Source organism: Phaenicophaeus curvirostris, chromosome 26, assembly GCF_032191515.1.
Source record: "Phaenicophaeus curvirostris isolate KB17595 chromosome 26, BPBGC_Pcur_1.0, whole genome shotgun sequence".
NCBI lineage: Eukaryota > Metazoa > Chordata > Aves > Cuculiformes > Cuculidae > Phaenicophaeus > Phaenicophaeus curvirostris.
In genome coordinates, this window is record NC_091417.1 from 3,641,299 (window position 1) to 3,657,716 (window position 16,418).

Genomic DNA, 16,418 nt, shown 5'->3' on the forward strand with positions numbered 1-16,418 from the left:
ATAGAGACCAGAGAAAATGAGAAGAAGCAGGGTCTAGGAGAACTGTTGACTGATGAGTTGCTCATCATTTAGTCTTATTTGCACCACTGGTGTTCAGGGACATTTTGGGAAGAATAAAAGAGAATGTGGCCAACGTTTTCCAGAGTCTTTGGCTGCTCCCCTGGAATGGCAGGTGCTCAGCCAGAAGAAATTACTCCAGTTTAACACACAGCAGAACAAATATCCTGTCTCCGACTTGGAGGGGCAGAGCTGAAAGGGACAATCAAACCGAGACACTTTGAAAAGACAGAAACAAGTGGAATACGGAAGCGAAGGCAAACTAATGAAAGTCAGAATGTATTTATGAGGCACCTTAATGAAACACGTGGACATACAGAAGATGAATCCACGATGTTTAAGCTTTTAAGTCTGCAGATAGTATGGAACTCACATGACGGAAAGGTAATAAATTTCCTAGCAAATGGACAAGATCATATTTGCACAGAGAAAACCTTTGCCCAAAGCAAGCGTGTGTGGTTAGTGGAAGATTCAATTAGGCTATTTAACGCTGGTTGCACAACTGTCTTGTTCAAAGACGTGTACTATGTTCTGTCAAAGGTTGCACCCCTTAAAAGGCAACATTTACGGATTAAAGTCGAGCAGCTTTTCTCTGCCCGACAGATGCGTCTTGTTCCTTTGATGAGGAAGATCACTGAGAAAATAACAAACAAATCATGTCAGACTCCATACCCATGGTGAGAGAACACATATAATAAATATTACTTTTGATTTAATCACACAGAAAATGCTCAGACAATGCACAGTCGCAACACGGGACACGGAACCACTGAGCAAAGATCAGAAACGGCTAGTGTTTATTAGCAGTCCTGCAGCAGCATCCCTGCCTAGACACAGATCGGAAGCCCCATTGCACTGCAAGGCAAACACGAAGACAAACCCATCCTGATGTCAGCAGGGAGGACAGTGCAGGAACCCCCAACCCAGCCTGGAGTTCGGTGCCACCCAACCCTTCGGGGGCCGCGCTTGACCCCGGGGCCGGCAGCACCACGGAGAGCGACAGGCCTCGATGGGGCGTCCACGCTCCCATCAGTGGCCGAGGGCTCAGCCTTCGGAATCACTTGGGATTCAAAGTATAGGCACACCTACACACGCATGTATATGTATGGAAGCATCATTCCGTCTGGGCGTTGACACCCACAGATGAGAGAGAGAGAGCTGGGGGTGTTTAGCCTGGAGAAGAGGAGGCTGAGGGGAGACCTCATTGCTCTCTCCAACTCCCTGAAAGGAGGTTGTGGAGAGGAGGGAGCTGGGCTCTTCTCCCAAGGGACAGGGGACAGGATGAGAGGGAATGGCCTCAAGCTCCACCAGGGGAGGTTTAGGCTGAACATTAGGAAGAAATATTTCATGGAATGGATGACTGGGCACTGGCAGAGGCTACCCAGGGAGGGGGTTGAATCACCTTCCCTGGAGGGGTTTAGGGGCCGGGTGGACGAGGTGCTGAGGGACATGGTTTAGCGTTTGATCGGAATGGTTGGACTTGATGATCCGGTGGGTCTCTTCCAACCTGGTGATTCTATGATTCTATGATTCTAGGTTTTCCCAACGAGAGTTGGGATGTTGACATGCTGGTTCATGGCAAAGCCATCCCATTCCGTCAAGCAGAGCTTGGGTTCTCCCTTTCTCATGGGGCTTGGGGCTCCTTCTCTTCCAAATTAACCCTCTGAAAAGAGCCCACAGCAAGGTTCTGACCCTTCTCGCAGGGACAGGCAGTGATCACTTACCATGTGTATGAGACGGAAGAGCTGCATTGATTGTCAGCCCTAGCCACTCCACAGCTGGGGAGGATTCTCTGCGCTGGGCAGCACCGCGCTCTCCTGAGGCAACAGAGATGTTGAGAAAGCCCAGTTATGTGGGTTGTTGCTTTGCTTTCCTTCCCTGCTTTTCTCTTTTGAAGTTGTACATGCAGCTGCAGAAAGTCACTATGAAACAAGACAGAAACACTAGCACCTTAAATTGCAAGAGTGAAGTAACTCCACCAGCCTGAATTACACAAGTAAATTCTTCTTCTTCTTCTTCTTCTTCTTCTTCTTCTTCTTCTTCTTCTTCTTCTTCTTCTTCTTCTTCTTCTTCTTCTTCTTCTTCTTCTTCTTCTTCTTCTTCCTCTTCTTCCTCTTCTTCTTCTTCTTCTTCTTCTTCTTCTTCTTCTTCTCCTTCTCCTTCTCCTTCTCCTTCTCCTTCTCCTTCTCCTTCTCCTTCTCCTTCTTCTCCTTCTCCTCCTCCTCCTCCTCCTCCTCCTCCTCCTCCTCCTCCTCCTCCTCCTCCTCCTCCTCCTCCTCCTCCTCCTCCTCCTCCTCCTCCTCCTCCTCTCTCCTTAAGTGCTATTTAACATAGAAGGATAGAAAGAATAATTTCTTCCCATGGAGGAGGCAAAATCTAGAAGCTAAGTGGCAAAACAGAGCTGTGAGAGAGCTACCAGGTATTTGTGCTTTCTCCAAGCTGATCAGGTGCATCTGGGAATCCACAGAAAGAGGGATCTGTTGCCTGGGAAGACCCTGTCTCTGCAGCACAAGCGGCTCCACTTCTCTGTGCTATGTTTAACATATCATTTTTTTTTCCAGCCAAGATAGGAAAGACTGCGAGGTCCTTTGTTTGCAAGCCAAGCAGATGCACGAGGAAAATTACAAAATAAGGAGTGGTTTGATTCAGGGAGGAAACACCCTTTTTTGATTTAATTTTTATTTTTAGCTATAATCACAACTCCTTTTTTAATTTTTTTTTATTTTTTATTTTGCAAAATTGAAGTTGAGGATGCTGCGAAGAGGCAACACGAGATACCACAATGAAAGGAGGATTCAGATTTTCTTTCTCTTTCCCTCACCATGGGCGAAAATGATTTTCTCTTTGCCGTTCCTTGAGACTGCGGGACCCTTCTCATCTTCAGTTATAACTATTTTTATTTATCTGTGAGTGTCCGTTTCTCTTTCCTCTGCTGCAGGCAGACAGCGAGCAAAGAAAATTTCACACGCAGAGAAACCAGTACGGATCTTTTCCTTGATTCTATGTGAAGAGGAACGCAAATAGTCACAAATAATAATTTGCAGCCTAAACATTCGCTCTCCAGATCGAGATTCACTTCTGACACCGGGAGAATAATATCGGCTATGAGTGTGAATTGATGCAAAATTTTTCTACACGTTGATACGAACACGAATATTCGTACAGAAACATTTCGAAGGCTGAAACTTGCATTTTGTGAAATTGTTACCCCCGCGAGGATGTTATGCCTCTGGAATTATTTTTCGAACACCTCCTTATTATTTGCTATGTGCGCAGGTTAAAAATAATACACAAAGGAAACGAAAACAGCAGAAATTGAGAGGCTTTTCCTGAGCGGCTGCGGCGGCAGCTCCAGGGCTGGGGGGTTGTTATCAGGTGGAGCTTTGGGATGAGGTTTTTTGGGATGGGGGTTAGATATCGTAGAGTTGCTGTTGTCCAAAATAGTTTTAAATCGGCTTCATTTGCGAGTTTCGCTGCTGTGAAAAACTAGGGTGGGTTTTGTGTTCCCCCAAACCCCTGCCTTTATTTTTTTTTTTTATTCAAAAAGCAAATGAAATCGAGTGATTTTTCGCTTCTAATCGGTCCGGGTAGCAACTCCCGGCTCTGTCGGGGGGAGGCTCGGTCCCAGCCTCCCTCTTCGGGGGTTACCTTCACCCCACGCTGCTAAAACCACCCCAAACTCCTGTCTTTAAGGCAGGGAAACGGCTCCTGTTGCCCCCGGGGCTGCTCCCAGAGCCCCCTCCCGTCCCTCCTGCCCGGGTGAGCCCCTCAGCCCCTTCCCTAAAGCTTTTTTTCCCAGTTTTCTTTACCTGGGATTACTCGGGGCATCAACCCCGGGGGACCCAGCATCAATCCGGGTCGCACCCGCGGAGGTCGGAGGAGGGAGGGGTGGCTTTATTTAATTTATTAACTGACCTCCACACGCAATTTTCCCCCTTCTGGCTCCTTTCACGGGAAAGATTCCCCCGTTTTTTCCTTTCCGCGTGTTCCCTGCGCGGCCGCGGAGCCGCGGGGGAGGCAGGGGGGGTGGTGGGTGGTAGGGGGGGTGGGTTTACGATCAATCCCGTTGGAAACCGAAGCACCGGGATTTACTGTAAAGCTTTTCCCGGGGTTGGACTTGAAGGGAGAAAGTCTGAGAATGCCACTTAGGCAGAGTTAGTCGCCAAAAAAACGTGCTCTTGTTCGGAAAGCGATAAATTTCCCCGCTGGCACGGAGCAAATTGAACCGCGGCGGGGGGGAACGGGGGAGGCTCCAGGGCTGGGAAGGATTCCTGCTTGCAGCCCCTTAATTCCAGGCAGCTTTGTCCCTGGGGATCAGATCCAGCTCCCCCCTATCCCCCTATAATAGGGTTGCCCCAGTGCATTGAACCCCCCCAGTTCCATGTCTCTGATGGAGAAGGGATTTTGATTTATATCCAGCGCATTATTGGATTGAATTACTCTTCCTAAGAGGGCCAGACTCACACAGCACCCCAAGATCGAGCCTAGGAGGGGGCACAGGACTTTGGGGAGGGCTTGGGGGGACACGGCCCCACGCATCATCCTGGGGTTCACCATGTGGAGGAGCCTGGAGTCTCCTGCTCTTGGCAGGGGGTTCGATGGGGAAGGGAGCAGCAAGGGTAGTAAATCATAGAATCATAGAATAACCAGGTTGGAAAAGACCCACCGGATCATCGAGTCCAACCATTACCCTAGAGGTTGGCAGGAGGATGAGGGGAGAGAGCAGAGAACCTAATGTTCACAAAATCCGTTGAAGAATTTCAGTATCTCACTCCTCTCATTTGTGTTTGATGTTTGCAGCAAAAAAAGAAAAGGAAAAAGAAAAAAGTAAGCGTAAAAAAATGGTAACTCTCACTGATTGCAGAGTGTTTTTCTGTTTTTTTAAGACCAAACGGGGAGATAGGAGAGAAAAAAAACCCAAAGGTCCCTAATTCCTAATTATTATCTTCATTCTTCCCCCCAGAGCTGTTCTTGGAGGTGATCAGACATATCAGTGGAGACGTGAAGACTCCAAGGAGCTGAAGGTTGGGACTGGCAGATCCACAATCACCAACTCATCAACCTCTGCTCAGGGCAAGGGCTGCACAGAGCAAGACCAGAGACGCTACTGCCTTGACTCCAGCAGCAGAGATGGAAATAAAGTGCTCTGTGCCTAGAAATTCCACTTATTAAATCAATCTCATTCTCCTCCAGGGTTTTGCTGAGCTCTGTGTTTGCTGCTCGAGCATCAGCGACCTTGCAGGCGTTGCTGGGGTGTCCCTGTGTCAACCTGGAGAGCCAAGAAGCACTGCCAAGGGGGCCTTTTCCTCTTGAGAGAGGAGGGTTTGAGAAAGGTGGGGTTTGAATCATAGAATCATAGAATAACCAGGTTGGAAGAGACCCACCGGATCATCGAGTCCAACCATTCCCATCAATCACTAACCCATGTCCCTCAGCGCCTCATCCACCCGTCCCTTAAACCCCTCCAAGGAAGGGGACTCAACCCCCTCCCTGGGCAGCCTCTGCCACTGCCCAGTGACCCTTGCTGTAAAAAATTTTTTGCTTATGTCAAGCCTGAACCTGCCCTGTTGGAGCTTGAGGCCATTCCCTCTCGTCCTGTCCCCTGTCCCTTGGGAGAAGAGCCCAGCTCCCTCCTCTCCACAACCTCCTTTCAGGGAGTTGGAGAGAGCAATGAGATCTCCCCTCTCCCTGTTTGGAGGCAGTTGAAAGAGGTTGACATTTAGTGAGAAAGCAGCACTTTGAGGTGGACAGTCCTTGAGGCTCTCGTTGACTGCTCCATCCATCCATCCAGCGCAGCTGAAACGCCTCCTGCTCACCCAGCAGCTCTGAGCCTTTCCCCGGACTCCGCTGCCGGCCAGGCTGGAGAATCCTGCAGGTTTTACCAGATTTCACAGGGATTCTTGCTGGCTGCTGGCAGATGAGCTGGATGCTAGGCAGATATGGGAGGATTTCTTAGTAGCTTAGACTATAAATGACCTTGGCCCTTATATAACAAAGTTCCACTGAGATCTCTGTGTCGTTTGCAGTAGCTGTAAGAGGTGGAGATGAAATCAGAGGTGATTGTGAAGCTGGCAGTACAACTCTAACTTCTCAAGCACCAGGGTTGTACCCCAGACACCAGGCTCTTGGGTCTTATGAAATACATTAATTCCTTTACAGCAGAAGCCGTAAACCAAATGCAAACCAAATCTTGTGATTTTTTTTCTTTATTTTTTTAAACACTCATTCTTGGGCTTTGAATTTGTGCTGAGAAGAGAGACAAGGCAACACACTATTTTTGCCTTTGAGAAATCCTACTCCTGAATGTTCCCCTTGCCTTCTAAAACTTGGGTGGGGAAGAACTGGCTTGATTTTGGGAAACATTTTGATAAAGAGGCGCTCCAGTCAAATTCAAACCCTCCAATTATTTTATGAAGGAGATTTCCTGTTTCAACGACTTTATGTCTTTGTGGAATTTTAAGATGTGGAGCGTAGAGGAAGGTGGGAGCAGTGGTGGGATGTAACGAATACCGAAAGCCTTCAGTGCGTTCCCAGTTCTGCTCCGTCCGTATCGCATTGTTTCATATGTTTGTGTAACTCTAGGTTTAGAGGAATGTGCCTGAGTGATGGTTGAGCACAGATGGAGGAAAAGACTGCCAAAAGCACTCCAAGAAAGGACGTGGGACTGGCAATAAATAGAGCTGCATCAGCAGGAATGGAGGCTACGAGTGCTGGAATCTCGCTCCAGATTTCACATCCTCTATGGACCTGGTGATGACGGGGAACTTGGGAGAGGGGCTGGAAACTGGGTAGCTGGTGCCCCCAACCCCAGCAGCTCAGGCCTAGGCTCAGCAGTACATTCAGCCAAAAAAAAAAAGAGCAAGTGGGAAATGATGAGCGAAAGAAATGAGGGTGATTCCATGGTTTGTGTTGAAAAATACTCTCTGCTGATTTATGGTGATGGGGGCTTGGGAAGCGCCATGCAGATGGGTCAGAACCTGCAGTTCCCAGGTGTCGGTGTCGTTCACACCGCAGCCAAGTTCAGATTGAAGGGGGAAAGCAGAATAAGCATAAGGAAAAGTGCTCCAAACTTTACAAGCAGCCATCCGGATTCAGGGACTAAGAGGGCACAGAGAAGGACTCGTTCTGCCTGACTCTCCCTTTCCTCTCAGCACTCGGGGCTGCGCGAGGCTGTAGGAATGAGCTTTGTCCCTTCTTGCATTTGCACTGAGCTGAGTCATTGTGAAGGAAAACCACGTTTGTTAATGAGAACAAAGCGATAAGGTTGATACCAGAATCTCTCCGTCTGCCAGTTAAAAAACCCGCATTGATTTCCCTGAGGTTCCTTTAAAAGCTGGAGCTGAAATTCCCAGTCCTGGGGGATGCATCAGCCCCCCTCACAGTAAAATTGAGAGCATCAGCCTGCTTGGCTCCAACCATGTGCCTGGATCTCCTACGTTTTTCCTGGTAGAGCAGGGGCTGTGAAGGGTGCAGGTAAACACCCTCGCCTTGCATCACCTGCCCAGACCACAGACAGAGCCATAAGGTTCCATAAAGCTTAAGGTGTGTGATTTTTATGTAAACATTTATTTAGATGCCGGTTCTTTGGTCTGCTCGCTGCACCTACAGCACATTTACTGCCACGCACAAAGCTTCATGTTTCTTTGAAACCCCTCCTTAGTTACGGGGCACCTGGGACTACGGAGTGAGAGAGTTCATGAAAACAGGAATAGAAAAAGAGGAGTCTTTATCAGAGATGGCAACATACATTAACCAGGGAGTCCTGTAAAAATACCACTGACCTTCCTTTGCTTGTGAAAACCTGATGTCTGAGTTGCTGCAACACCATGGAGCTTGTCTCCCTGTTTACACAGAAGCACTTTCTCTTTTTAAGCTGGTGGGGAGGAAGGTCCCAGGCTGGAGAAGGAAGGTCCCAGGGTTGGGGAAGGAAGGTCTGAGGGATGGATGAAGGTGTTGCTGTGAAAGGCCAGAGATGGAAAGCTGTTCCTGTTGATTCTGGAAAAAGAATCAACCTCAGCCCCTGATTTCCTGGAGGGAGAAATAGGAACAAAATAATTGTTTAGGGCCAGCTGTATGAGAATCAGACCTTTTCAGGAAAATAATCTGAGATCCGGGATAGGCTGATACATTTAAAAAGAAGGAAAATGTCATTATTCAAGAGTATGTTCAAGAAGCACAGATATGTTAAGCGCTATTTTATAATCTTGGAGGAGATAGATGGTTGTTGCAAAAAGGGTGAGCCTTCAAATGACAGGAAACTCACCCCAACCTGCCATGTAATTCAGCAGAGGAATTTTAACAAGAAGCACCTGCCTGTCTCTTCGAGCTCAGCGCTGGCCTTTATGGCTTTACACACATTGTTAAATTTAATCAAGCACATCAGTTTACATATTGTTTCTAATGATTAAACTCTCTATGGCCAGGTTTTTATGTATAGGTGAAGGCAATAAGGTGTATTAAAAATGAAAAAAATATATCAATCAACCAAAACCATGTGGGCTGTTTGCAGGCTGTGTCCTGAACCAGGAACTTGTGTGTTCTCAGCACCAGCATCCGAGAATTCCGGGAGACTCCTGAGGAACAGCACAGGGGAGAAGGGATGAGATGGGAAAGGCATTTGACTTCATAACAGATCCACGCTTTGTGTCTGTGTGATGCTGGTAGAAGCATTAACCCAGCAAACGGTCCCCGCGGACCAGCACACAGCGCATCGCACCGATGCGTTTCAGATTCAGAGGTGAAGAAATATCGTGCACGAGCAAACGTTATTCAGCATCAAAAAAGGAGCATCCAAAAGTTGGGAGGAAGCCAGTATTGGAGGGAGGAGGGGAAGAAAGGATGGACACAGCCTGGAAATCCTCGGCAAAAAGGGAGTTCATGGGCCACGCAGCACGTCTGAAGGTGCTGGACTCGCTGTTTGTGTGCTCTGCTCGTAGCTGCTCACAGGTAGTAGGTCCCAGCACATCCCAAATGCAGCCCATGAGGAGCTAACCTATTCTTACTTTCCTGTGTTCCTTATTTCTGGGTGTCCCAAACCCGTGACCAAACGTCTCTCCCTCAATCAAGGCAAAATTTCTCAGTGGATAAAGAGAACGTGTTGCGAAGCCGCGAATCCCCACTGTTTTCTCAACTGGCTGGCTCAGCCTCATCTTCACAGGCCCACGGGGACCATTTCGGGGTGCCCCTATCAAAGAAGACAAGAGCGCACGCTAGGGTGGGTCAGGGATGTCCTGTCCATCTGAAAGACATCGCAAGGGCAGAGAGCAGAGAGAGAAAAATCCGCTGTAGGAGAAGGAATCTCAGTTGCTGTGGCAGGAAACAACAGCTCCGTCCCCAGTGGCTCTTGCAGCACCGGGTCGGTGTCTCTCAGCAGCGTTGACCGAGGGATATTGGGGGGGGACAAATATGAGAAGCCGTAATAAGATGATATCAAATAATGGCTCGTGCCATAGCTCCATTCCTCACAAATGTGCATGAAATGATGAGCCCAGTCTCCTCCGCACTAACCCGCGGAGACTGCTTTGAACTTTAATGCATGCAGAATTTTCTGGTGAGAGAGAATTGCTCTGGATTTATTTTAGGAGAATTGCTCTGGATTTATCCACACAGGCCCAGGAGATGAAGAGGGAGATGGGGAGACGTCCTGAGCTCAGGCATCCCTGCACAAGGAAAGGCTCAACCTCATCCCCAGGGCTGCATGAGGCCAAACAAGTTGTGCCTCAACACCTCTTCCACCTTTCTGATGCACATTTAGATCTTCTGCCCTGGACAAAAGCTCCCAGAGCTCCCAGCACTGACTCTGTCCCAATGTGTCCAAGCACTTCGCAGTGCGGGGAGAATGGTATTTAGTGTAATTTGATTGAGTTCCACATCCTGCCTCTCTATTTTCATGTGGTTAACTGCTAAACCTCCAAGATACGTGAAAAAAAAATAATTTATTTTTCTTCCCCAGGAAAGCTGATGCCTTACTTCTGTTTCTGATGGATTTTTTAAGTCCTTGGCTTGCTGTGCGGATGCAAATGTGTGTGCGGGTACCTGTGCTGCTGCCTGCTAAAGCAAAGGAAAATTTCTTCTACATCAGTTCACTAGTTAGTGGGGGGGAGGCAGGATGAAGCCACATCACTATCTTAACACATTAAATACAATTTTCTTAGGAATATTTTTCTCCCAGCTAGCCTTTTCCTGATAGGATCTGCCAAGCCAGAAATGTTTTCCTCCTTGCCCTCATCCACAAACGGCTCTTCAGGTGAGCAGTGTCCGACCCAGAAACTTCAGTTATTTACACCCACAATCGTTGTGGCTGCGTGCGGTGCTGGAGGACACCCTCAGAAGCCCACAAAGTATTTCAATTCCTGATTTTAAGCCAGATTAAGCTCCCTTGTCTCGTTCACCTGCTTAAAACAGTCACTGGAGCGTCCTGGGACCTTAATGAGGAAAAGAAGCCGTGAGTCCAAAATATCTTTTATTAATATATTTTTTTTAATAAATTGTTGAGTGCTGCTGAAACATCTGAGTGCAAACACAGACCTGTCTCTGCTTCCACCCTCCCATTTCCAACCCTCTCCAGCATTTTAGTGGGAAGCAGATATGAAAGTCCTTGAGCTCTGTTCCCATTTTCTGTGGCAGCGTCGCTGTAAGCCCCATATCTGCTCCCTTTGCACAGGGTCTGTCCCTGATATTTCCACTCCCCATTCCCTTTCGCTTTTGATATTCTCGCCTGCACCTGGTTTTTCTGGGGTGCAGACCCAGGATGGGGCCCTGGTGCTTGCAGGGCTGTGCTAGTGCAAGTTGGAGGTCAATTTTAATAAATCAAATCTTTTTGTTACTCTGAGAAATGGTCCTTGGGAGGTGACTGAGCTGGGAGCTGGGCTTCTGATCATCACACACACTGAATGTCCTGTCCCTCAGTGCCCCAAGCCCTCTCGCTAGCCTCATACCTCTTCATCCATCAGGAATTAAAGGCATTAAAAAGCATCAGATCCCTTAATTCCAGCGCTTTACGCAACTGCAATAAGCACCATCAATATTTTTTTTCCCTTCTTTATGCAAAACCCCCTCAGTCTCATAATAACTGAGGTGGATTTCCACCTATTTTTCTTCCTTCCCGTGCCCGTGCAGAGAGGTTTTCTTATAAAAATTAGAAGCAAGCGGGTGTATCATCCGAAAAATAAAATCCTAGAATCACGGAATAATCAGGTTGGAAGACACCCACTGGATCATCGAGTCCAAATCTCTTATAGTCTTGGTGTCTAGGGGAAAAAATAACTCTAAAGGTGCTGTAAAAAAGAAATCGTGGTGCAAATTATTGAAGGGGACTGCAAGGAGAGCTCGGGTGCAGCTTGAGGTTTTCATTCTCTGGGTGAAATTGCTCTTTAAAGGCGATTTTCTCTCCTCGCGGAGCCCGGCGGCCGCCTCAGACGGAGCCTCGGGGAAGGAAAAAATCGGCTTTTTCCCCTCGTTTCCTCGCCGGGCTCCGGTTTTTCCTCCTTCCCGAGGTCTCTCCTGGTCGAGATCGAGAGGAATCGCTTCTCCCCAGCCCTTTCCTGAGCCTAATCGGAGCCGAGGAGGGTGATGGAGCTGCGGGACGCATACAGGTTGCTCATTTATTGCCCTTATTTATTTTTTTTTTTACAAAATCAGCGTTTAGCCATCAGAATAAAGATGAAACAGTGCTAGAAATGCACTGAAAAAAGCCCCTTCTCCTCTACCTTTTAGTTGCAACAGAAAATCAGGCGTTTCGCAGGGACATTAGGGGCTCTGAGCGGGGGTTTGGGGGGCGAATTAACAAAAACCCGTGAAACCCGCAAGACTGTATTAAACTTCAGCTCGGAAAATGGAAATATTTCTCGCTTGGGCGCTTAGTTGCGTCGATCAGAGCAAAAAATCCAATGAAAAGAGCGGTTTGGGGAACGTTTCGTCCCAGCGGCGCTTCCAGAGCGGAGAGAAACTCATCAGGGCGAGGCTGCAAACAATAAACCTGATTTATATCTATTTTTTTATAATTTTTAATTTTATATAAAGCAATTAAGCCACCTAGCAGAGAAAGATAATAGTGATTCCAGTGGAAAATGAATAATATTCTCTCTTTGTAGGGGGTGTAATGCTACCAAGCATGGAAAGAGCATCACTCTGGCAGTACTTCAGGGCAAAGAATTAAATTTTAAATTTATTGCATGTAGCTACAATGAGGAGTTTTCCTGTTTTGTTTACAGGTCTGAAATGACATGATGATGTACAACAGCGCTCACACTGAGTATAAGGGTTGAAAAATAATAATAATACTAGTAAAATTTAAAAAGAAAGAGATAAACCGCTCCCTTTTATATTGAATTTTATTTTGGGGCTCAGCTTAGGAAACAAACGGAGTGAGGATGTAAAAAAATGTACCTTTGATTCAGCTGAAGGAGAAGCAGGGGAAGACAGAGCAGTCTGAGGTCCCTGTTAATGACATCCCGTCAAGATCCTCGTAAGACCCAAGAATGTTTACAACGTGGGCTCAAGTTCAATGACAAAATCCTTTGAAGGGGAAAGGGGGAAGGAAAAAAAAAAAAAAAGCAGCCCAGACACTTTGTGCAGTGGGAATGAACTTGAACAAAAGAAAGGAGTCAAAGGCTGGGGGAAGGGGGAGACGTGAAGGAAGGGCTGGGAGAGGTGTTCCCACCACTCCTGTGTCGCCTTCTCTGAGCTTGGAGGTGGATTTGGGGTGTAGTTTCATCTGGTTTTGGGGAAAAAAACAAAGAAAGAGGAGAGGAGAGGAGAGGAGAGGAGAGGAGAGGAGAGGAGAGGAGAGGAGAGGAGAGGAGAGGAGAGGAGAGGAGAGGAGAGGAGAGGAGAGGAGAGGAGAGGAGAGGAGAGGAGAGGAGAGGAGAGGAGAGGAGAGGAGAGGAGAGGAGAGGAGAGGAGAGGAGAGGAGAGGAGAGGAGAGGAGAGGAGAGGAGAGGAGAGGAGAGGAGAGGAGAGGAGAGGAGAGGAGAGGAGAGGAGAGGAGAGGAGAGGAGAGGAGAGGAGAGGAGAGGAGAGGAGAGGAGAGGAGAGGAGAGGAGAGGAGAGGAGAGGAGAGGAGAGGAGAGGAGAGGAGAGGAGAGGAGAGGAGAGGAGAGGAGAGGAGAGGAGAGGAGAGGAGAGGAGAGGAGAGGAGAGGAGAGGAGAGGAGAGGAGAGGAGAGGAGAGGAGAGGAGAGGAGAGGAGAGGAGAGGAGAGGAGAGGAGAGGAGAGGAGAGGAGAGGAGAGGAGAGGAGAGGAGAGGAGAGGAGAGGAGAGGAGAGGAGAGGAGAGGAGAGGAGAGGAGAGGAGAGGAGAGGAGAGGAGAGGAGAGGAGAGGAGAGGAGAGGAGAGGAGAGGAGAGGAGAGGAGAGGAGAGGAGAGGAGAGGAGAGGAGAGGAGAGGAGAGGAGAGGAGAGGAGAGGAGAGGAGAGGAGAGGAGAGGAGAGGAGAGGAGAGGAGAGGAGAGGAGAGGAGAGGAGAGGAGAGGAGAGGAGAGGAGAGGAGAGGAGAGGAGAGGAGAGGAGAGGAGAGGAGAGGAGAGGAGAGGAGAGGAGAGGAGAGGAGAGGAGAGGAGAGGAGAGGAGAGAGCAGCTGCTCTACCCCGGGTTTGGGGCTGCTCTACCCCGGGTTTTCTGAGTTTCAAGTTCAACGACAAGGGGAGGGGGGGGCTGCAGCCTTCACCTGGCCCGGCGCCCCCCGGCAGCGGCTCCTTCCCAGCGTTTTACGAGGATGTCGGGTCTTTCTCGCCCTTTGCTGAGGCCGCCGTGTAAAGGTTTTACAGCTCTCCCCGAGACTCTCCTCCTCCCCTTCCCATCGGCATTTTCCGCCTGGGATTCGGGGCTGGAGCTGAGGACAAGGAGGGGGGGCTGGGGGGGTGGGGGGGGTCATGTCTCCCGGTTTCCCAGTGAGTGGAGGAGGGGGGACTGGGATATTAACTGATCTGGAGGCATCTAGGGGGTTTGCAGCCTCTCCAGTGCGGGTTTGGGGACATCGGGGAAAGATCCCTGAACGGGGAAAATAATATTAAAATGATTAACCCTTAGCTTGCCATAGAGGGGGGCTCCAAGAGGAGAATCTCATCCCAAATCCATAACCAAGCTGAGTTTATTTTGAAGTCGCCATCAGATATGGGACGGTTTATTATTATTATTGGGGTTTTTTTAATTATTATTGAATTGTTTCTTTTTTTCTGAGGGGCTGGTTCTTGTTGGATGCAGACGATCCTGCTCTGCGACCTCAACAGATGCATCGAAGTCAGGGCGAAAAGATTCCTGGTTGGTAATTCAGGGGGAAAGAAAAGCGGATTTCGAGCTTTCCATCCACTCACCCGTTCAGCAAAACCAACCAAACCCTCCCAGACTCTTTCTAGGGAACGAGGAACTCAGGCACTCAGGGCTGGGATCCAGAAATTAAGAAAACAGAGCCGAATTGGTTCAAAGCTGAGAGATTCGGAGCAGGATCCGGACTGGGGAGAGCGAAGTGGAACCGGTCGGTGCACGACGAAGCTGCTACCAGCGCTCTGGCTGTCGGGGGGGCGTTATAGGCGAGCAAGGGGGCGTTATAGGCGAGCAAGGGGACCTATAGACGAGCAAGGGGACCTATAGACGAGCAAAGGGACCTATAGACGAGCACAGGACCCTCTGGCTCTTCTGGGTCCGCAGTTTTGAGCCGTCGAGGATCCTCCCCGCACCCCGACGGGGCGGGATTCACCACGTCTCCCCCTCCTCCCCCTCTCGGGACCCTCACCCCGAGCCCCATTGGCTGCTCCCCACCCCCCCCCCATCTCTTCCCAGGGCTTCTGACGTCACGCGTGACGTCACGGGAGGGTGATGCCCTCGCAGGCTGCGCAGAGCATTAAATATCGAATAAATACGTAATTAAACAAGAACGAAAACACTTTAAAACATTAATTCTTTAGGGCACGCTGCAGTTCAATGCTTTGAATTGATGAAAGAAAATAAAGGTAGGAAAAAAGAGACAAATTTGTGGTTGTGGGGATGGCGTTTTGGAGCTGATTTAGCCTCCGAGAGGCTGTTTCGGGGCTCAGGGGCAGGTTGAAGCGACCTTCGAAACCCTGAGATATATAAATGGTTGGACTCGATGATCTGGTGGGTCTCTTCCAACCTGATTATTCTATGATTCTCTATCAAAGAACCCGTGTCCGTGGGGTTTGAGCTTCCCTGCAGCTGGAAACGACCCGAAAAGAGCAGACAAAGCACACGCTGGAGTATATTTACTTCCACCCTATTTATTCTGTTGAAAAAGGATGAGAATAATAATATTAACCAAGATCATTTAGCGTTGTACGGGATTATCTCAGCACATGCTACGGAACCTCTTCTGGATTAGTAGGAGAAAAATGTGTGTACAAATACACGTTTATTAGCACAACCGAAAGCGCATACGGAATTATAAGAATTGCATTTACCTGTATCAAAAAATAGGCATGAACATACATGTCAGCGTGTCTGTACGAGCGTATAAACACGTGTATATACAGCTTTATCGAGTATATATTTATATCACACAGCCAGTACTATAGTGCTGGGGGGAGCCGGGTCTAGAGAAACACACGAACACAAATAGCAGAGAAGAAAAAAGGTAAAATAATGCGTATTGCTAAATATGTGCATGTGCATACAGGTATGGATATTTAGAGAGAACTGCGGGAAAATATAGTTCGTGCCTCCACAATCGCGAGCCTGTGGGTGTCCCAGGAGCATTTTCTATACATTCACGCCAACCCGCAAACAATTCACGCGTGTTTCTCTCTGACACACGCGGGCCGGATTTATTCTCCCTTAGACGCGCATTTTTCTTCTTCCTGAATTAAGGAGATTTTTTTTTCTGTTCTTTTTTGTTTCTGTTCTTTTTTTTCCTGTTCTTTTTTTCCTGTTCTTTTTTTTCCTGTTCTTTTTTTTCCTGTTCTTTTTTTCCCCTGTTCTTATTTTTCTTGTTCTTTTTTTCCTGTTCTTATTTTTCTGTTCTTTTTTTTCCTGTTCTTTTTCTGTTCTTTTTTTCCTGCTTTTTTCCCTGTTCTTTTATTTTTCCTATTCTTTTCTTCCTGTTCTTTTTTTCTGTTCTTTTTTTTCCTGTTCTTTTTTTTCTGTTCATTTTTTCCCTGTTCTTTTTTATTTCTTCCTTTTCTTTTTTTTTTCCTTTCTAAAGACCAAATTCCCTGCGACCCTCCCTCCACCCCCTTGCAGCCCGGCTCCCGCCGCACACGGAGCTGCCAATTTGGGGTTCATTAACGCCATTAGAAAGCTTCTCTGTCGTTTTTAAAGCGCGGTTGGGAGACCGGGGGGGAGCGTGGGGAGGCGAGAGCGAACTGTGGAGGGTCCTCAGCGTGCAAAGCGGGTGGGGAGGGTGGGGGGGGA

General features: G+C 48.3%; 1 protein-coding gene across 1 annotated transcript in view; it reads left to right on the top strand.

The window, feature by feature from the left end:
- Positions 1-16,418, top strand: part of ATP5MC1 (ATP synthase membrane subunit c locus 1) — a 110,176-nt gene that overhangs the window by 55,892 nt on the left and 37,866 nt on the right. The gene's annotated exons all lie outside the window — the stretch shown is intronic.